This window comes from Schistocerca piceifrons, chromosome 1, assembly GCF_021461385.2.
Source record: "Schistocerca piceifrons isolate TAMUIC-IGC-003096 chromosome 1, iqSchPice1.1, whole genome shotgun sequence".
NCBI lineage: Eukaryota > Metazoa > Arthropoda > Insecta > Orthoptera > Acrididae > Schistocerca > Schistocerca piceifrons.
Window position 1 is genome coordinate 838,272,707 of NC_060138.1, and position 22,118 is coordinate 838,294,824.

Consider the following 22,118-nt stretch of genomic DNA (forward strand, 5'->3'; position numbering starts at 1 on the left):
ATACGGTCGCGCACATTGAAACGGATGAGTGGTAACGGTCATTGTTAGCGTTCGCACTCTCGCTGTGACAACGCTTGAACATGAACGCTCTCATTCGGTCTCCAGTCTAATGCGAAGCGCGTCCTGTGACATCCCACCTGGATGTCAAGGGCATACTTAATTTGTCTTAAAAAATCAAAGATATGTGTGCCGTTTCTATGAAATAATAAAAGAGGAAGGAAACTATGGTAACAGTAATAAATTAAAAACTTAACAATAATTCATTTATAATATACAATAGAAATAGAAAGTTGCTGGATCCGCTGGATGATAATATGCCTCTATCTGTTTGTAGTGCTTGAAAACGGATATATCAATATGAAAAACATCTTCAACCTCAGATATCATTCTTTAGCAGTGACTATTCGTAACCCCTAAATAGTTGTATAACCCGGTTAACAATATGATTTTTGAGCAGAATTTCAAAATCTCAGAATAGATAGCAAAATACTAGTAATTTTTTGTGGTGTTCGACCAATTATCAGTTTTGGGAAAAACAGCGAATGGTGGACGGACAAAATCTTCTTTCATTTGCCTATTTAATTTAATATTTTTCCTCTGTAGATCTAGAAACTGAGCGAATCAAAAATTTTTTACTCGTTGTTCGATTTCTACATTTATTACTGGAAATAACAGGAATGAAAAACCGAAAATCGTTTGTTTCAGAAACAGGTTATTCTGATCGGTTTAGTCAGGATGAAGTGGCGCGGAAAAGAACCGATATAGCCTAAAACCGGTTGTTTCACAGATAACCGCCATCCCTACCCGTGCGGCCAAACCGTGGCTCCCCACCTGATACCGTTATAATCACAGCGCCCATTCCACAGCTGACAGGTTTGGTCGGTAGGAGCAACACCGACCCAAAGGAAGGCCTCGGCGCTTGTTGGTGACGTCACGTCAGCTAGGCACGGCGAACACCAGGTCTGTTGCAGGCAGAAACGCCTGGGCGTGCTTATCACTGTAAATCTCTTATTTTTGTACAAAATGTTTGGTATTGTTTTGGATTCTGCAGTTTTATTTAGATGAAAGATTTTCTTACTATCGTGAAGCTACAAATAAAGATCATAGTTCTGTATTACTAAATCCTGTCGAAACAAACGTAGATCAATATGGGAAGATGCTTTGCCCCATTTCAAGCTTCGGAAATTTTGCATTCAAGTAACTACATTTACTTGATCCATTTTGTTATCGAAACTTACCCCAACCCCCTTACAATTAGCTCCTTTCTTTTATTTATTTATTTATTTATTTTCATTTGACATCATCACTGGAAGTGTGAACTAATTTACGTGTGTAAATGTCCGACTGTTGCCAGTCATTAGATTACAGTCGTTTTCAACGAAATGAATTCTAAACTTCTAAGTTCTAGGGGACTGATGACCTAAGATGTTAAGTCCCATAGTGCTCATAGCCATTTGAACCATTTTTTTTTTTTGAATTCTAAGCAGGAAACAAAATAGCTTCATACATCGAAAATACTGCTCAGCTTAAACTTTTTTTAAACATGCACAATAGAAAAGATAAATATTCCCCTCTTGCAACTGAAAGGAGAAACTTTATAAGATAAAAAAATTTTATTTGATAAAATAAGTATCTCTCTTTTGCCTCTTCTTCTGTCCCCCACCCCCTCCTCCAACGTGTACAATCGCAAGATATTTCATTAACATTCAGTGCTCCTCACCCCATAGTCAACCAAGATACCTAAAGAAAAGCACCAATATGTTCACAGTTTCTTGTAAAAGCAACCCAGTACAAACGTAACAACCTCAGATTTACAAATAAGGTAAAGAAGCCCGAATTCTGTAGCTGCTGGACCATGAAGTTGTTCTTGTATGTCAATCCTTAAAACAGGTGGACATTTAAGTTCAGGAGTACACTATTTGTTAAGAAGTGTAATGAATTGCACAATTAATTGATTGCAGAACTCTCTCAGAACAATGTGTGTTGGTCAACTACCGCCAATAGTTTCACATTTTCCTGTGTCAGACAGGGAGACACCACCATTATGAGTATGCCTGCAACAGACCTGGCGTTCACCGTGCCTAGCTGACGTGACGTCACCAACAAGCGCCGAGGCCTTCCTTTAAGTCGGTGTTGGTAGGAGGCGCGCAGGGGTGGGCACGGTGTTTGCTGCGACCCCGGAGGCGGCAATTAGCTGGTCCACGTGCCGCTCGCCCTATCGACCGCCACCCGCGGGGTTGCCGGCCTGCGGGCCACGCGCTCGCCTGCCGTGACGTCACGGCACGTCACGCCTACGTCGTGCCGCGCCGTCTCTGGTGTGCGAGCACGGGGCAGCGCTCTCACCGTACACTGAGGGGGGACGTCCACATCCGTGTAAACGTCTGCCGGTCATTAAAGCTGTCGGCACACGGCGCAATTTAGGTACTGGTGACGTACCGCTGTACGAGTTATGTGACGACACTTCCTGCTGCTTCACCTTGAGAAGCCATTCCGTCATGAGAAACACGCAATACGTTCTGCGGTATTTCGGCAACGTGCCGCGTGAAGCAGGACCAATAGGAAGCAAGAACGCTCCCTACGTCACAAGCAGAAAGGAAGACGCCACACTGTATTTGACGTGCTCCGTAGAAGCCCGTACTAGCCCGGTTTTATCTTTCATGTTACACACTAAGAATACATACTGCTTCTAAGCACCAGCTCATGGAATGTCTCGTGAACGAATCGTTATTGTTACTATTTGTTGCAACAGAATGACGGGAAACGTCCTGTTTGAGGTTGAAGAATTTTCGTATTTAGCTGCTTTCGCGTCATAACACGCGTGTTTTCAGGCAACGACCCATTGAACATTCACGAAAATTTGTCGTTCTTGTTAGGATTTGTTATAATTAAATGTCAGTTAATAGCATCACAGCAATTAAATACTTTAGAATATTGTAACATAAAATACGAAGTAGCTCTAAGCAACGTTTCAGTACTTTACGCGCTAACTACCGGGTGATCAAAAAGTCAGTACAAATTTGAAAACTGAATAAATCACGGAATAATGTAGACAGAGAGATACAAATTGACATATATGCTGGGAATGACATGGGGTTTTATTAGAACCAAAACAATACAAAAGTTCAAAAAATGTCTGACAGATGGCGCTTCATCTGATCAGAATAGCAATAATTAGCATAACAAAGTAAGACAAAGCAAAGATGATGTTCTTTACAGGAAGTGCTCAATATGTCCACCATCATTCCTCAACAATAGCTGTAGTCGAGGAATAATGTTGTGAACAGCACTGTAAAGCATGTCCGGAGTTATGGAGAGGCATTGGCGTCGTATGTTGTCTTTCAGCATCCCTAGAGATGTCGTCGATCACGATACACTTGCGACTTCAGGTAACCTCAAAGCCAATAATCGCACGGACTGAGATCTGGGGACCTGGGAAGCCAAGCATGACGAAAATGGCGGCTGAGCGCACGCACGATCATCACCAAACGGCGCGCGCAAGAGATCTGTTGGACATTTTGTGAACTTTGTTGTTTTTTTTTTGTTCTAGTCAAACCCCATGTCATTCCAAGCATGCGTGTCAATTTTTACCTCGCTATCAACATTATTCCGTGCTTTATTAAGTTTTCAAATTTATACTGACTTTTTGATCACCCGGTATGTAGACACTCGGCGCGGTGGCTGGTGGAAGCGACCGTAAAGGGATTTCCCATTCACAGTGGCTCCCATTAGTCACCACGCCGAATGTCAATTGAGTGACTATAGAGCGGTTGGTTGAGGAACCACGTAATGGAACTGTTGCCCTCTTGTGTGTGAATTCCTAAGAGACCAAACTACCGAGGTCATCGGTCCGTATAGTTACACACTATTTAAACTAACTTTAGCTTATGCCATGCCCGAGGGAGGACTCAAACCTCCGACGGGAGAGGCCACACAATCCGGGCGCCTCAAACCGCACGGCTACTCCGCGTGGCGCAATGTAACTGAGATAGGGTCAGGAGACAGTTCGCGTCCTGATACGTACACTTCTCTTTCACTTTCGCGTTTTATAAAAGATTTCCTATGAAAATATAAGTGCGCCCTCTGTCACGAGTGTGTGTATTCAATTTGGTGAATTTGTGTAACATGATATCCTTACTGAGTGGACATGCGTCTTTTATTTTTGTCTTATTATACGTTTTGGATGCTGAAGTTTTTATTTTTTAATACCATGGGCAGAACAACATGACTACCACATGGTCAAGAAAGGAAATGTGCGTTTTAATAGAGCTAACGCAGGAATCCTCCCCCCATGAACCATGGACCTTGCCGTTGGTGGGGAGGCTTGCGTGCCTCAGCGATACAGATGGCCGTACCGTAGGTGCAACCACAACGGAGGGGTATCTGTTGAGAGGCGAGACAAACATGTGGTTCCTGAAGAGGGGCAGCAGCCTTTTCAGTAGTTGCAGGGGCAACAGTCTGGATGATTGACTGATCTGGCCTTGTAACATTAACCAAAACGGCCTTGCTGTGCTGGTACTGCGAACGGCTGAAAGCAAGGGGAAACTACAGCCGTAATTTTTCCCGAGGACATGCAGCTTTACTGTATGATTAAATGATGATGGCGTCCTCTTGGGTAAAATATTCTGGAGGTAAAATAGTCCCCCAATCGGATCTCCGGGCGGGGACTACTCAGGAGGACGTCGTTATCAGAAAACTGGCATTCTACGGATCGGAGCGTGGAATGTCAGATCCCTTAATCGGGCAGGTAGGTTAGAAAATTTAAAAAGGGAAATGGATAGGTTAAAGTTAGATATAATGGGAATTAGTGAGGTTCGGTGGCAGGAGGAACAAGACTTTTTGTCAGGTGATTACAGGGTTATAAATACAAAATCAAATAGGGGTAATGCAGGAATAGGTTTAATAATGAATAAAAAAATAGGAGTGCGGGTTAGTTACTACAAACAGCATAGTGAACGCATTATTGTGGCCAAGATAGACACATGCCTACTACAGTAGTACAAGTTTATATGCCAACTAGCACTGCAGATGATGAATAAATTGATGAAATGTATGACGAGATAAAAGAAATTATTCAGGTAGTGAAGAGAGAAGAAAATTTAATAGTCGTGGGTGACTGGAATTCGTCAGTAGGAAAAGGGAGAGAAGGAAACATAGTAGGTGAATATGGATTGGGGGGAAGAAATGAAAGAGGAAGCCGCCTTGTAGAATTTTGCACAGAGCATAACTTAATCATAGCTAACACTTGGTTCAAGAATCATGAAAGAAGGTTGTATACCCGGAATAATCCTGGAGATACTAAAAAGTATCAGATAGATTACATAATGGTAAGACAGAGATTAAGGAACCAAGTTTTAAATTGTAAGACATTTCCAGGGGCAGATGTGGATTCTGACCACAATCTATTGGTTATGAACTGCAGATTGAAACTGAATAAACTGCAAAAAGGCGGGAATTTACGGAGATGGGACCTGGATAAACTGAAAGAACCAGAGGTTGTAGAGAGTTTCAGGGAGAGCATAAGGGAACAATTGACAGGAATGGGGGAAAGAAATACGGTAGAAGACGAATGGGTAGCTCTGAGGGATGAAGTAGTGAAGGCAGCAGAGGATCAAGTAGGTAAAAAGACGAGGGCTAATAGAAATCCTTGGGTAACAGAAGAAATATTGAATTTAATTGATGAAAGGAGAAAATATAAAAATGCAGTAAATGAAGCAGGCAAGGAAGTGCAAAATGGCTAAGCAAGGATGGCTAGAGGACAAATGTAAGGATGTAGAGGCTTGTCTCACTAGGGATAAGACAGATACTGCCTACAGGAAAATTAAAGAGACCTTTGGAGAGAAGAGAACCACTTGTATGAATATCATGAGCTCAGATGGCAACCCAGTTCTAAGCAAAGAAGGGAAGGCAAAAGGTGGAAGGAGTATATAGAGGGTTTATACAAGGGCGATGTACTTGAGGACAATATTATGGAAATGAAAGAGGATGTAGATGGAGATGAAATGGGAGATAAGATACTGCGTGAAGAGTCTGACAGAGCACTGAAAGACCTGAGTCGAAACAAGGCCCCGGTAGTAGACAACATTCCATTAGAACTACTGATGGCCTTGGGAGAGCCAGTCATGACAAAACTCTACCATCTGGTGAGCAAGATGTATGAGACAGGCGAAATACCCACAGACTTCAAGAAGAATATAATAATTCCAATCCCAAAGAAAGCAGGTGTTGACAGATGTGAAAATTACCGAACTATCAGTTTAATAAGTCACAGCAGCAAAATACTAACGCGAATTCTTTACAGACGAATGGAAAAACTGGTAGAAGCGGACCTCGGGGAGGATCAGTTTGGATTCCGTAGAAATGTTGGAACACGTGAGGCAATACTAACCTTACGACTTATCTTAGAAGAAAGATTAAGAAAAGGCAAACCTACGTTTGTAGCATTTGTAGACTTAGAGAAAGCTTTTGACAACGTTAACTGGAATACTCTCTTTCAAATTCTGAAGGTGGTGGGGGTAAAATACAGGGAGCGAAAGGCTATTTACAATTTGTACAGAAACCAGATGGCAGTTATAAGAGTCGAGGGGCATGAAAGGGAAGCAGTGGTTGGGAAAGGAGTGAGACAGGGTTGTAGCCTCTCCCCGATGTTATTCAATCTGTATATTGAGCAAGCAGTAAAGGAAACAAAAGAAAAATTCGGAGTAGGTATTAAAATTCATGGAGAAGAAGTAAAAACTTTGAGGTTCGCCGATGACATTGTAATTCTGTCAGAGACAGCAAAGGACTTGGAAGAGCAGTTGAACGGAATGGACAGTGTCTTGAAAGGAGGATATAAGATGAACATCAACAAAAGCAAAACGAGGATAATGGTATGTAGTCAAATTAAATCGGGTGATGCTGAGGGGATTAGATTAGGAAATGAGACACTTAAAGTAGTAAAGGAGTTTTGCTATTTAGGGAGTAAAATAACTGATGATGGTCGAAGTAGAGAGGATATAAAATGTAGGCTGGCAATGGCAAGGAAAGCGTTTCTGAAGAAGAGAAATTTGTTAACATCGAGTATAGATTTAAGTGTCAGGAAGTCGTTTCTGAAAGTATTTGTATGGAGTGTAGCCATGTATGGAAGTGAAACATGGACGATAACCAGTTTGAACAAGAAGAGAATAGAAGCTTTCGAAATGTGGTGCTACAGAAGGATGCTGAAGACGTAACTAATGAGGAGGTATTGAATAGGATTGGGGAGAAGAGAAGTTTGTGGCACAACTTGACTAGAAGAAGGGATCGGTTGGTAGGACATGTTTTGAGGCATCAAGGGATCACAAATTTAGCATTGGAGGGCAGCGTGGAGGGTAAAAATCGTAGAGGGAGACCAAGAGATCAATACACTAAGCAGATTCAGAAGGATGTAGGTTGCAGTAGGTACTGGGAGATGAAGAAGCTTGCACAGGATAGAGTAGCATGGAGAGCTGCATCAAACCAGTCTCAGGACTGAAGACCACAACAACAACAACGCAGGAATTCTACACGCATGCATTTTAGAGAACAAACAGTATATTTTGCGAGCCAAATAAGGCCAACAACTACCGATGGAGAGAGCTGAGAGCGCAGTACCACTTTAACCAGCTGGTGGCGCGTACCGACTGCACTGTCTCTCGTGACGTTGGGTTTCCACTCTGCGTACACGTCAACATTTGCTGCTTCGTCCCGTGCGCCGACGGCTTCAGCACATGGGCCCCTCCATCAAAAATCTACTCCATTAGCTAGTCACTCTTAGTCCGAATGTGAAAAAAATGTGGTATCAAACTGACCGCAGAAAAACTGAGTTATTTGAGGACAAATTGAAGTACTTCACGACTACCTGCAGCTAGCTATGTAAAAGTGTCAAAAAATTCATCTGTCCAAAATCTAGATGGTTTGCGCATAAAAAGTAACATTGGCTTTACATTTAACTCTCAAAAATTGGAAAATAAAAGAATTTGAAAAATGCGACTAATTTTTTGCGAAATAAATGTGTAAAAGAAAGAAATAAAATAGATTAGAGAAACTTTTGGCGCGCCTTTGAATACTACTCGTAATCATGTAGAGCAAATGCAATGCCGTTTAATAACAGCATAATTGTGCAACACATCCACATATATAAGTAGAATTTTAGACTGTCCATCGTAAAATATTATTTATTTATGTCAGTACGCCGGCCGTGGTGGTCTCGCGGTTCTAGGCGCTCAGTCGGGAACCGTGCGACCGCTACGGTCGCAGGTTCGAATCCTGCCTCGGGCATGGATGTGTGTGATGTCCTTAGGTTAGTTAGGTTTAAGTAGTTCTGAGTTCTAGGGGACTGATAACCACAGCAGTTGAGTCCCGTAGTGCTCAGAGCCATTTGAACCATTTTTTATGTCAGTACGCTAACCTTATACTTGTCGTATCTTTTTTGTAGACTGCACTTGAGAATGACCTGTAAGGCCGAAACTGGCCAATCGTGGAAGATGTAATAAAATGATAATTGTCAAAAGCAGCTGTCTTTTAAGAAATATATGGCTGTGATACATCACATCAAAAAAAATTTAGCTCAGAATTTTAAACAGTACTAGAGTAACTTTGTGTGTTGCATTATGTACACCATGCAGTCTACTGCTGTGCAGCCTTGACATACTGTTGCTACGTGAATTTAAACGTCGAGCTTCAAATTGTCAGTCAGTACCACATCTACTGCACATTATTTCGAGCCTCATTCAAAGGTGCGAAAATTGTTTTTCTAATCTATGTTACTTCTTATTCTTAGACAAATCATTTGACATCACACTGCCTCCCATGTTCTAGAAAACTAAGAATGCCAAACTGCGAATTGATCGCTATTGGACATTGTGCTCTTCACCCATTTCAGGGAACTGCTCCTTGATTTAATGTGTGTACATTTAAATCATAGAATTAGGCCCGCGCCGCACCTCATAGTAAGTGCCTCACACAGAAACCCTTATCTCTATTAATAAAAAAAATACTCCCTTTGTTCGGACACATATTGCTGCGGCTCGGTCTAGTTAAACGAAAAAAAAAAAAAAGAAAAGAAAAGAGAAAGCATGTCCTGATCTCCATCACCTTCTGTATATGCCTACGTCCTTCTCCTCTACCTTCCTGTCCATCACCTCCTCCCTCTTTCTCTGCCGCCTCCTCCTCGTTCGTCTCTCTTCTTCTTCTCCTGTCCCCTCTGCGCTCGCTTCTCGTCTTTTCCGCACTCTATATCGATTTCTTCCCACCCTGCCATCCACCTCCTCTTCCACCCTCTCCCTGACCTTGAACCTTGTTTATCGAGATTTTTGCTAACAACATTTCACTATATACTGAAGAGCAAAAGAAACTGGTACACCTGCCTAATATCGTGTAGGGCCGCCGCGAACACGAAGAAGTGCCGCAACACGACGTGGTATGGACTCGACTAATGTCTGAAGTAGTGCGGGAGGGAACTGACACAATGAATCGTACATGGCTATCCATAAATCCGTAAGAGTAGAGTACGAACGGTTTGAGATCTCTTCTGAACAGCACGTTGCAAGGCATACCAGAGTTGCTCAATAATGTTCATGTCTGGAGAGTCTGGTGGCCAGCTGTAGTGTTTAAACTCATAAGTGTCCTGGAGCCACTCTGTAACAATTCTGGACTTGTGAGGTGTCGCATTGTCCTTCTGAAATTGCCCAAGTGCGTCGGAACGAACAATAGTCATAAATGGATACAGGTGATCAGACAGGATGCTTACGTACGTGTCACCTGTCAGAGTCGTATCTAGAAGTAGCAGGGGTCTCATATCACTCCAACTGCTCACACCCCACACCATTACAGAGCCTCCACCAACTTGAACAATTCTCTGCGGACATGCAGGGTCCATGGATCCATGAGGTTGTCTCCATAGCCAAACACGTCCATCCACTCGATCCAATTTGAAGCGAGACTCTTCCGATTAGGCAAAATGTTTCCAGTCATCAACAGTCCAATGCCGGTGTTGACAGGCCCAGCCGAGGCATAAAGCTTTGTGTCCTGGAATCATCAAGGGCACACGAGAGGGTACGCGAGTGGGCGTTCGGCTCCGAAAGCCCATATCGACGATGTTCTGTTGAATGGTTCGTACGCTGACACTTGCTGATGGCCCAGCATTGAAATCTGCAGTAATTTGCGGAAGGGTTGTACTTCTGTCACGCTGAACGATTCTCTTCAGTCATCACTGGTCCCGTTCTTGCAGGGTCTTTTTCCTGCCGCAGCGACGTCGGAGATTTGATGTTTTACCTGATTCCTGATATTCATGGTACACTCGTGAAATGGCCGTACGGGAAAATCCCCACTCCAAATTTACCAGAGATGCTGTGTCCCATAGCTCGTAAGCCGACTTAAACACCACGTTGAAACTCACTTAAATCTTAATAACCTGCCATTATAGCAGCAGTAACCAATCTATCAACTGCGTACATTTGTATTTGAATACACATCTCTATACCTATTTCTTTAGTGTTTCAGTCTAATAATTGTAGCTATTACAAATCGTATGTTTTATAGGTTGGCTAGAGAGAGCCATTAATGCTTAGTTTCCCCTAGACAGAAAGTCAGGTGTTGACAAATAGACATGTGGACGAAAAATATTTAGTCCTGCAGTTTCGTTTGTACAGAACACATCAGGTAGTAAATTAAATTACGCGTTTGCGGATAGACTGTTAGACGCATAGGAAAAAGAACCAACACCGTAGTGTGTGTACATATTAAGGTACCAAATATAAAATATATATTCACATATATCCATTACAGCCTGTATATTTTCCAACAAACGTTTATTAGAGCAACATGTAAAAATTTAAAGCAAGTCGGTAAAGTACTTTTTGAGATATTTGGTAACAGGTTTCCCCCTTAATATATTAAATAAATATATTTATATATTATATACAATAAAAAGATATAGCCTACTGTCCATATGAATGTTTCTTAGAGTATCATGTAAGATTTTAAATAAATCTGTCGACCACGTTTCGAAATTTTATGTAACAATTTTTCCTGTTTATTTATTACATATGTATTTATATATAATATATATTAAAAGTATATAGTCTTTGTCTGTCCGAATGTTCATTAGAGTATTGCATAAATATTTGAAGTAAATCGGTCGAGAACTTTTGGACATTTTTGGTAACAACGTTTCCCCTTTAAACACTGCCAGAAAAAAATTAGTACACCCTTTTCGAGGTTTCCACTTCACTCGAGATTTGTTGTGCAACAGTGTATGTGAAGTATGTGAAATTATTACATTTACAGACCAACAGCACAAGCTGTTCTGAAGTACCAGGTATCGACCCATGACGAAACACCCATAAGAGTACATAGTGCACCCTCCACAGGGGGCAATGCAGTCACTTACTCTGGCATCCCGTGTCCTGGGACACGTCATGCCACGCCTGCTCTACATGTTCAGTAGTTCTGTAAAGCAGTTGTTGGTTGACGAGTCGCACGAGTCACTTTTCATCCCATCATACCGCACAAATGCTCGATTCGGGACAAGTGCGGAGATCGTGTTGGCCAGGGAAGTTTCTGCACGTCTGCAGAGCACATCGAGTTTCACAGGGAGTGTGTGGGCGAGCATTGTCCCGTTGGAGCAGCACATAACCTTCAAATGGCCCTGAGCACTATGGGACTTAACATCTGTGGTCATCAGTCCCATAGAACTTAGAACTACTTAAACCTAACTAACCTAAGGACATCACACACATCCATGCCCGAGGCAGGATTCGAACCTGCGACCGTAGCGGTCACGCGGTTCCAGACTGAAGCGCCTAGAACCGCACGGCCACACCGGCCGGCGTCACACAACCTTCCTGTTGCAAGAATGGCAAAGGAACGGATATAACAACATTCTGCACGTACTGACCGCTGGTTAGCGTCCCCTCCAGCAAGACAAAAGGTGAACGAGAGTTGTAGCTTATCGCACACAAGACAGTACGGCAGCGCTGATCAGGTCTACGCAGTACGCGCGATCTACCATCACTTGCGTGCAGGCAGAATCTCCTTCCATCACTGAAGACTGCGTCACTCCAAGTGATGCTGTGGCGTGGGTGGAAGGCTGTCTAAATGTGGGTTTGCCCGTAGTCCCACTGCTAATAACAGGTTCGCAACAGTTCGTACTGACACGCCTGGGCTCACAAGCCCTCTCGTCTGTGCTGTGGTAGCTGTACGATCTGCCACTGTTGCCCTTACAATACGACGACCGTGGCGGGCGCCTGTGCTGCGTGGACGTCCAGAACCTCGTCTACGGATGTCAGAATGTTCACGTGAGCACTGACAATCAGTGTGATGTCCTTAAGTTAGTTAGGTTTAAGTAGTTGTAAGTTCTAGGGGACTGATGACCTCAGATGTTAAGTCCTATAGTCCTCAGAGCCATTTGAACTATTTTTGTGGAGCAGTAGAAGAGAGATTTTCGAAAAACTTACTACGAAAATTGAGACGAAGTAAAGGAATTCTGCCATCTTGAAATCAAAATGACGCATTATGGACCAAACAAAAAGAATGTAAGGAGCAAACTAGCGCAGACAGAGGTAGTATCCCCCTCCGTAAGGCGTCTACAAATGTTAAACATGGGCCTCAATTTGAAAATAAATTTCTGAGAATGCATGTCTTGAACACATCACTGTGTGGAAGGGAAGCGGGGATTACGCGAATACCGGCAATGAAGAGAATCGAAGTGTTGGAGATATGAAGCCGTGGATCTATGCTGAAATTTAAGAGGATTGATCTGATACGAACTAAGGAGTTTGTCCTCAAAACCGGAGAGAATAGGAACAAGCGTAAGACTAGAGGCAAAGACAGGATGGTATGACGTTTTCAGGTTTCAAGGATAAACTTCCGTAGTATTAGTGGAAGCCGCAAGTGCAAAAACTGCACGGCGAATCTGTGATTGGAATACATACAACAGATAATTGAAGATGGTGGATGTAATTGTTAAACTAACACGAAGAGTTTAATACAGGCGAGGCATCAAACCAATAAACTAACTCTCTCCGCAAACAAAGTGCTACATAGTACAAGAGTGGATAATTCGCCGTGCATCCTGACTGGTTTCTCATGGGCGAGGATTTTATGTTTCGGCTACTTGGTGAAAAGTATTGCCAACTGTTGTTCCTGCTCTTCGTAAACGCTCGCGTCTTTGCTTATGTATTCGATGAACAATACATTCGCTTTGGACTTCATTCCGAATACTGATAATTGTATAGCGTGTTGGAAAATGAATTCCAAACTTACTCTCCCATTAATATAAAGTTGTGGACTTCCACGGGTGGTGGTATTTTGAATAAAATAATTTTGGGTATTGGACCGCGTCATTATGAACTGCTGCGGTCCTCTTCAGGGCGTTTCACTGCTATATACCTCTGAATGTCTTCCTTTATTTACTGTCATTTTCGGTTGTCTGGTGGCTACCAACGTCACATATCTAAGCCGTCACTGAACAATTTGAAGAGGCTGAATCCTACTAAGGATCCTGTGAATGCCCTCCACAATGAAGGTGTCTACGAATTTCGATGTGAATGCGGCGAAGTCTGTTGGCGAAACCGGGAACCCCACTAGCGCTTGAATGTCGGAACATGACCGTTACGTACGTCGGCCACAGAACAAGTGAGCTGTATCTGAAACAAGCAGGAATGTGGCCATTCTATCAATTTCCTAGAATATCCGTTGCTTGCTTGGCAGTCATGGATGACGTAGTGAAAAAAATAAGAGAGGCTATTGAAGTAATTAAACACTCTAACAGCATGAACAGGGAGAATGCTTACAAGTTATCTACGGCCTGGCTGCCGGTGATTCCAGCACGGTTGATCGCGTGTGTTCGCCTGTCAGGAGCCCCACTTGACCCGCGTTTAACAGTATAAACAGCGGCCGCCAGAGAACTGTCGTGCGACCTTAACGCCTCGCTGCAGGAAAACACTGCCCGCTGGGTACAAGCTGCGGATTTGCTACTGCCTACTAAATCACCGCTGAAAGCAACGGGAAACTACAGCCGTAATCTTTCCCGAGGGCATGCAGCTTTACTGTATGATTAAATGATGATGGCGGCCTCTTGGGTAAAATTTTCCGGAGGTAAAATAGTCCCCCATTCAGATCTCCGAGCGGGGCCTACTCAAGAGGATATCGTTATCAGGAGAGAAAAAACTGGCGTTCTACGGATCGGAGCGTGGAATGTCAGATCCCTTAATCGGGCAGGTACGTTAGAAAATTTAAAAAGGAAAATAGATATGTTAAAGTTAGATATAGTGGGAATTAGTGAAGTTCGGTGGCAGAAGGAACAAGACTTTTGGTCAGGTGAATACAGGGTTATAAATACAAAATCAAATAGGGGTAATGCAGGATTAGGTTTAATAATGAATAAAAAAAATAGGAGTATGGGTAAGCTACTACAAACAGCATAGTGTACGTATTATTATGGCCAAGATAGACACGAAGCCCACGCCTGCTACAGTAGTACAAGTTTATATGCCAACTAGCTCTGCAGATGATGAATAAATTGATGAAATGTATGATGAGATAAAGGAAATTATTCAGGTAGTGAAGGGAGACAAAAATTTAATAGTCATGGGTGACTGGAATTCGAGAGTAGGCAAAGGGAGAGAAGGAAACATAGTAGGCGAATATCGATCGGGGGTAAGAAATGAAAGAGGAAGCCGTCTGGTAGAACTTTGCACAGAGCATAACTTAATCATAGCTAACATTTGGTTCAAGAATCATAAAAGAAGGTTGTATACCTGGAAGAATCCTGGAGATACTAAAAGGTATCAGATAGATTATATAATGGTGAGACAGAGATTTAGGAACCAGGTTTTAAATTGTAAGACATTTCCAGGGGCAGATGTGGACTCTGACCACAATCTATTGGTTATGAACTGTAGATTAAAACTGAAGAAAATGCAAAAGGGTGGGAATTTAAGGAGATGGGACCTGGATAAACTGAAAGAACCAGAGGTTGTACAGAGTTTCAGGTAGAGCATAAGGTAACAATTGACAGGAATGGGGGAAAGAAACACAGTAGAAGAAGAATGGGTAGCTCTGACGGATGAAGTAGTGAAGGCAGCAGAGGATCAAGTAGGTAAAAAGACGAGGGCTAGTAGAAATCCTTAGGTAACAGAAGAAATATTGAATTTAATTGATGAAAGGAGAAAATATAAAAAAGCAGTAAATGAAGCAGGCAACAAGGAATATAAACGTCTCAAAAATGAGATCGACAGGAAGGGCAAAATGGCTAAGCATGCATCGCTAGAGGACAAATGTAAGGATGTAGAGGCTTATCTCACTAGGGGTAAGATAGATACTGCCTACAGGAAAATTAAAGAGACCTTTGGAGAAAAGAGAGCCACTTGTATGAATATCAAGAGCTCAGATGGAAACCCAGTTCTTAGCAAACAAGGGAAAGCAGTAAGGTGGAAGGAGTATACAGAGGGTCTATACAAGGGCGATGTACTTGGGGACAATATTATGGGAATGGAAGAGGGTGTAGATGAAGATGAAATGGGAGATACGATACTGCGTGAAGAGTTTGACATAGCACTGAAAGACCTGAGTCGAAACGAGGCCCCCGGAGTAGGCAACATTCCATTGGAACTACTGACGGCCGTGGGAGAGCCAGCCCTGACAAAACTCTACCACCCGGTGTGCAAGATGTATGTGATAGGAAAAATACCCTCAGACGTCAAGAATAATATAATAATTCCAGTCCCAAAGAAAGCAGGTGTTGACAGATGTGAAAATTACCAAACTATCAGTTTAATAAGTCACAGCAGCAAAATACTAACGCGAATTCTTTACAGACGAATGGAAAAACTGGTAGAAGCCGATCTCGGGGAAGATCAGTTTGGATTACGTAGAAATATTGGAACACGTGACCTTATGTCTTATCGTAGAAGAAAGATTAAGGAAAGGTAAACCTATGTTTCTAGCGTTTGTAGACTTAGAGAAATCTTTTGACAACGCTGACTGGAATACTCTCTTCAAATTCTAAAGGTGGCAGGGGTAAAATACAGGGAGCGAAAGGCTATTTACAATTTGTACAGAAACCAGATGGTAGTTATCAGAGTCGAGGGGCATTAAATGGAAGCAGTGGTTGGGAAGGGAGTGAGACAGGGTTGTAGCCTCTCCCCGATGTTATTCAACCTGTATATTGAGCAAGCAGTAAAGGAAACAAAAGAAAAAAATCACGGTAGGTATTAAAATCCATCGAAAAGAAATAAAAACTTCGAGGTTCGCCGATGACATTGTAATTCTGTCAGAGACAGCACAGGACTTGGAAGAGCAGCTGAACGGAATGAACAGTGTCTTGAAAGGAAGATATAAGATGAATATCAACAAAAGCAAAACGAGGATAATGGAATGTAGTCGAATTAAGTCAGGTGATGCTGAGGGAATTAGATTAGGATATGAGACGAAGTAGTAAAGGAGTTTTGCTATTTGGGGAGCAAAATAACTGATGATGGTCGAAGTAGAGAGGATATAAAATGTAGACTGGCAATGGCAAGGAAAGCGTTTCTGAAGAAGAGATATTTGTTAACATCGAGTATAGATTTAAGGGTCACGAAGTCGTTTCTGGAAGTATTTGTACGGAGTGTGGCCATGTATGGAAGTGAAACATGGACGAAAAATAGTTTAGACAAGAAGAGAATAGAAGCTTTCGAAATGTGGTGCGACAGAAGAATGCTTAAGATTAGATGGGTAGATCACATAACTAATGAGGAGGTATTGAATAGAATTGGGGAGAAGGTGAGTTTGTGGCACAACTTGACCAGAAGAAGAGATCGGTTGGTAGGACATCTGAGGCATCAAGGGATCACCAATTTAGTATTTTAGGGCAGCGTGGAGGGTAAAAATCGTAGAGGGAGACCAAGAGATGAATACACTAAGCAGATTCAGAAGGATGTAGGTTGCAGTAAGTACTGGGAGATGATGAAGCTTGCACAGGATAGAGTAGCATGGAGAGCTGCATCAAGCCAGTCTCAGGACTGAAGATCACAACAACAACAACAACAACAACTAATCACCAACGAGTTTCCCTACCAGAACTTCAAAGGCAACAGCCTGCTGATGCACTATTTCCAACCAGTCACCTAGTAGAGTTGCACTGCAGTCAGCCACCAGAGTAGCGGAGGAAATAGTTTACCACACTGCCCAACCCCTCCATAGTTACCTCTCATCTCATTGCCCAATGACATCTCAGAGATGCGACGTCGGTGGTCACTACATAACCAAAAATTGACAGTACATAAAGGAAGACAATCATCAGTATACGCCAATGGAAGCTCTGAAGAGGCCCGCAGCAAGTCGATCGAAATGTCAGCAGTTTAGTTGTTTCAGTAGTTTTCAGTGACGTGTCCCAATACACAAAATTATTTGATCAATCTCCCATCGTTTGTATACCTCTTTAACAGCCTCCCGCTCTCAGCAGTTCTTCTCTCCAGCCTGGGTTGCGCAGAGAAACCCCATTACACCTATTCTTGCTGGGCTGTCCCTTTTTTCCCGCAGAAGGAATGTAACACATCTGTCCTTCGTCATCGTGGGATGCGGAAACGTTGTGGTGCATTACCACACTATGATTTTTCTCCTAAGAGTGACTACTACTCAGACATGAACTCATCTGTGATTCTGTGGTAGGCTTACGACCAGCGCCAGCACAGAAAGACTACAGTATCACTTGTGACTGTGACTTAGGGCGAAAAAAACGAATTGCTGCGTGCGAGTAGGACTTGTTCTCTGAGGTTTCCGTATGTAGACAGTTTATCAATTCCTGGAATCGAGAATCTCGACGATTTTTGCCTATTATCGACACAGATACTGGCAACATGTCGGTCCCACGAATTCCAAGACTTTCTAGAATATTTTAATTTTTGAAGTCGGGTAACAAATGAAAAAAGAAATATTTTTTGCTATATAATTATAGATTAACAATTTTCGAATTTTTTGCTTTACTTGTAGTGTGAAACCCTGGTTTCTGCCAAATTTCATCATTCTGGGTCAACAGGAAATACCCTGCAGGTTTTGCTGAGTCTTATGTGTGTTCGTAGATTATCCCGGCGAATGAGATGCTTGAATGTCTCTCGGGCATGCAGCTGCGTTGACTGGTCGTTGTAGAACTAATTTTCGACGGCGTAACGTGCCATCATCATCAGGTTACTCCTGTTGACTGACGTCCTAGGCGCGCGGCCTCAATCTTCTGGACTGGTGTGGAATAGCCCAGTCTATCTGGAACATTGGGTTTACCGAATGGGCATTTCCTACCACTGCTGTGGGTTGAAGGTGGTGGTGGTGGATATCTTGTGTGATAGCGTATGACTCGGAGAGGAGTCGTTGGTGGTGAAGCTTTGATGCTGACCGGACTATTAAATCAGGGCAACGGGCCGACGTCCTAGGCCGATTTCAAAGGATGGGGCCCCTCCACGCCCACACCAACGTGGCGACCAAACCAAAAGTTCTACTGTCACCTCCGCATAACATGTTAGTTTTTGAATCAGGAGTCACAGGATGCGGGCTGTGATGTTATCCACGCGTCTGGGTAAGATTACTCATTAACATGGTCCATCAGGAGATAGAGAGTGGACGAAAGCGATCGAAGGGTAGCGGTTGTAAGGGCAGAGGAAAAAAAGAGCCAAGGGAAAAAAACCTCTACGACAGTAGGACGGGTAGTAAGGGCAGTAGCGGCTTGCTATCTGGGACAGTGCATGCAAGGTGTGGTTATGTTAGTGCGAGGTATCGTGCATCGTTACCTTTGTCGTTGCTGGAGCTCGTTGCGGGGCTTGCTGCAGTTGCTGCGTCCCTGCAACAGTTCAAGGTCGTTGTACATTAGTGGGCGATCGGTCATAGATCGTCTCACAGACAGTGTAGGCGTGTGTGTGGTTGGTTTGCGTGCTGTGTACAGTACGGTTTCCCTGCGGTTGCCTGTTTTTCGGCGAGTCGAGCATCTGGGGTTACCAATAGTAGCTGTGTTGCAGGGGCTCGCCAGTACTGTCATGTTAGCGTGCTATGGACCATAGATGTTTAGTTCCTAGCCAATAATGTCTTTGGTCTTTTATGCTTTCATCTATGGTTGTGGTCGTAGTTGCCCAGAGAAAGGATAAACGGGTTGCGCGAGTGTCTCGTGTTATTGTACAGTCGTGTGGAGAGTTTTTGGAATACCTGCAAGATGGTATCTAGCCGATATTCCCGGTGAAGGTCCGCGATGCGTGTCTAGCGCGGAGTACTTTGTTCTGTATGAGCTGCAGACGGCGCAGGCGAGGCCGCAGCGTATCCCCAGACAGAGGCTGCGTACGTCATCAGGGGTCGAATAAGTGTCATGTACATGGACCTAGACACCCTCTTATTCAGTGTGCTACGCCTGTTAAGCATAGGGTAGAGTTGTTTACGCCTCGCGTTTGTGTTGTTGGTCACGTGTTGAATGTGGTCCCCCCGGAGTAGTTTCCGGTCCAGCCAGACACCGTGGTATTTGACCTTCTCGCGGAAACGTATTGGGCGTGCATATAGTGTTATTGGGTTGCAGTAGCTTCGGTCTTTTAGTGAACAGAACGGCTTCGCACTTGTCGACGTTTACTCTAACACGCCATTTCACCAGCCAAGGCTCTGCCGTTCTGAGAGCAGTCTGTAGTCGTGAGTTAATGTTGGACGGCTTCCAATCTTGCGCAAGGATGGCGGTGTCATCCGCGTAGATTGCCACCGTCGTGTTGTGTGTAGCTGGGAGGTCGTTAATGTAGAGGTTAAACAGTAAAGGCCCTAGGATGCTTCCTTGGGGTACTCTTGCCTGGATACCATGTCGTGTCGATTGTTTGCCCTGCACGTCGGTGTTGAAACTCCTGTCCATGAGATATGAGTGCATGAGACGTCGCTGAGTTTGCGTATTAGGCCGTTGTGCCATAGAGGATCAAAAGCCTTTTCGATGTCCACGAACACCGCCCCAGTTGCTTTGTTTGTGTTGTATCTGTTGGTTATGTATTCAACGACACGGAGGAGTTGTTGTGTTGTTGAGTGGTGATTCCTGAAACCGAATTGCTCCAGTGGCAGGATGTCGTTTGTGATACAGTGCTTGGTGAGTCGTTTCAATTTTACCTTCTCAACGATCTTGCTGAGCGCGCTCAGCAGACTGATGGGTCGGTAATTTTGTGGGAGGGAGTGGTCTTACCCCGGCTTCCTGAACATCAGGACCTTGGCCGTCTTCCAAAAGGCGGGGAAGTGTTGGTGTTTGATGTGTGTTAGGTAGTCTACAGCTTTGTCCGTGAACTCCTGGAGGACAAGGTTTTGAATGCCATCTTGACCAGGGGCCTTCCTAGCGGTGGTATGCATGATGGCCCATTTGACTTCAGGCCGGCTGGTGGTGTGGTATATATACCTGTCGCCTCTCCCCTCCACTGACTCCGCGTGTGGACCGAGGGATGTGCAGGCCGCGGTGGTGCGGGTAGCTTGCGCTGACAAGATTACTGATGGGCGTCAGTACGCATGCTGCCTTCGGCGAGTGTGGTGCCCCGTTTCCGCTGCTCCTGCAGAACTTTTATTGGTGGATTCCACGCTTGGCTGAGTTGAAATCCTTTGCCCTTGTTAGTAAGGTTCTCGTGCAGCCGGATTTCAATTGCTTCCTTGTATACACAGTCCCAAAAGCTGGATGTGTTGTGCAGGACTTCTGTGTTCTCGTATTTCATACGATGATTTGTCTCGAGGCAATGTTCTGCGATTGCAGATTTTGTAGGCTGTTGGAGATCGGTGTGCCGTTTGTGTTCAGTACACCTTTCCTCGATCGTGCGAATGGTTCGCCCCACATAGTCTTTCCCACACTCGCACGGTATGAAATAATCTCCAAATTTCTGGAGTCCTAAATCGTCTTTCACTTGATCTTTGGCGGCGGGCGGTAGACGCATTTGATGTTATGACGTCCTAGAATCCTGCCTATTTTTCCACTTTGCCCGCGTATGGTATGTAGGCTGTCGCTTTCGGTGGATCATCATCATCATCATCATCATCAGGTGTCGGCTGTGGTGTGGTCTTCTGCTTGAAGGCGTCGAATTTGGCGGTCACTATAGCCGTTCTTCTGGAACACATCCTTGAGGTGGTCTACTTCCGGTTTTAAGCTTTCTTCGCCGGAGATCACACGAGCTCTGTGAACCAATGTATGTAGTACTCCTTCCCTTTGTGACGGGTGATGACAGCTGGAGGCGTGAAGGTACAGATCCGTGTGGGTTGTCTTCCGGTAGACGCTGTGTCCCAGTGTCCCATCAGGCTTTTTCCGTACCATAACATCAAAGAACGGTAGCTGTCCGTTTTTCTCCACCTCCATGGTGAACTGAATTTGGGGCTGGAGCAGCGGAAACGGGCACCACACCCTCCAAAGGCGGCATGCGTACTGGCGCCCATCAGTCATCTCGTCAGCGCAAGCTACCCCCACTACCGCGGCCTGCATATCCCTCGATCCATACGCGGAGTCAGTGGAGGGGGGAGGCGAGAGGTATATATAGGGTGTTACAAAAAGGTACGGCCAAACTTTCAGGAAACATTCCTCACACACAAAGAAAATATGTTATGTGGACATGTGTCCGGAAACGCTTACTTTCCATGTTAGAGCTCATTTTATTACTTCTCTTCAAATCACATTAATCATGGAATGGAAACACACAGCAACAGAACGTACCAGCGTGACTTCAAACACTTTGTCACAGGAAATGTTCAAAATGTCCTCCGTTAGTGAGGATACATGCATCAACCCTCTGTCGCATGGAACCCCTGATGCGCTGATGCAGCCCTGGAGAATGGCGTATTATACCACAGCCGTCCACAATACGAGCACGAAGAGTCTCTACATTTGGTACCGGGGTTGCGTAGACAAGAGCTTTAAAATGCCCTCATAAACGAAAGTCAAGAGGGTTGAGGTCAGGAGAGCGTGGAGGCCATGGAATTGGTCCGCCTCTACCAATCTATCGGTCACCGAATATGTTGTTGAGAAGCGTACGAACACTTCGACTGAAATGTGCAGAAGCTCCATCGCGCATGAACCACATGTTGTGTCGTACTTGTAAAGGCACATGTTCTAGCAGCATAGGTAGAGTATCCCGTATGAAATCATGATAGCGTGCTCCACTGAGCGTAGG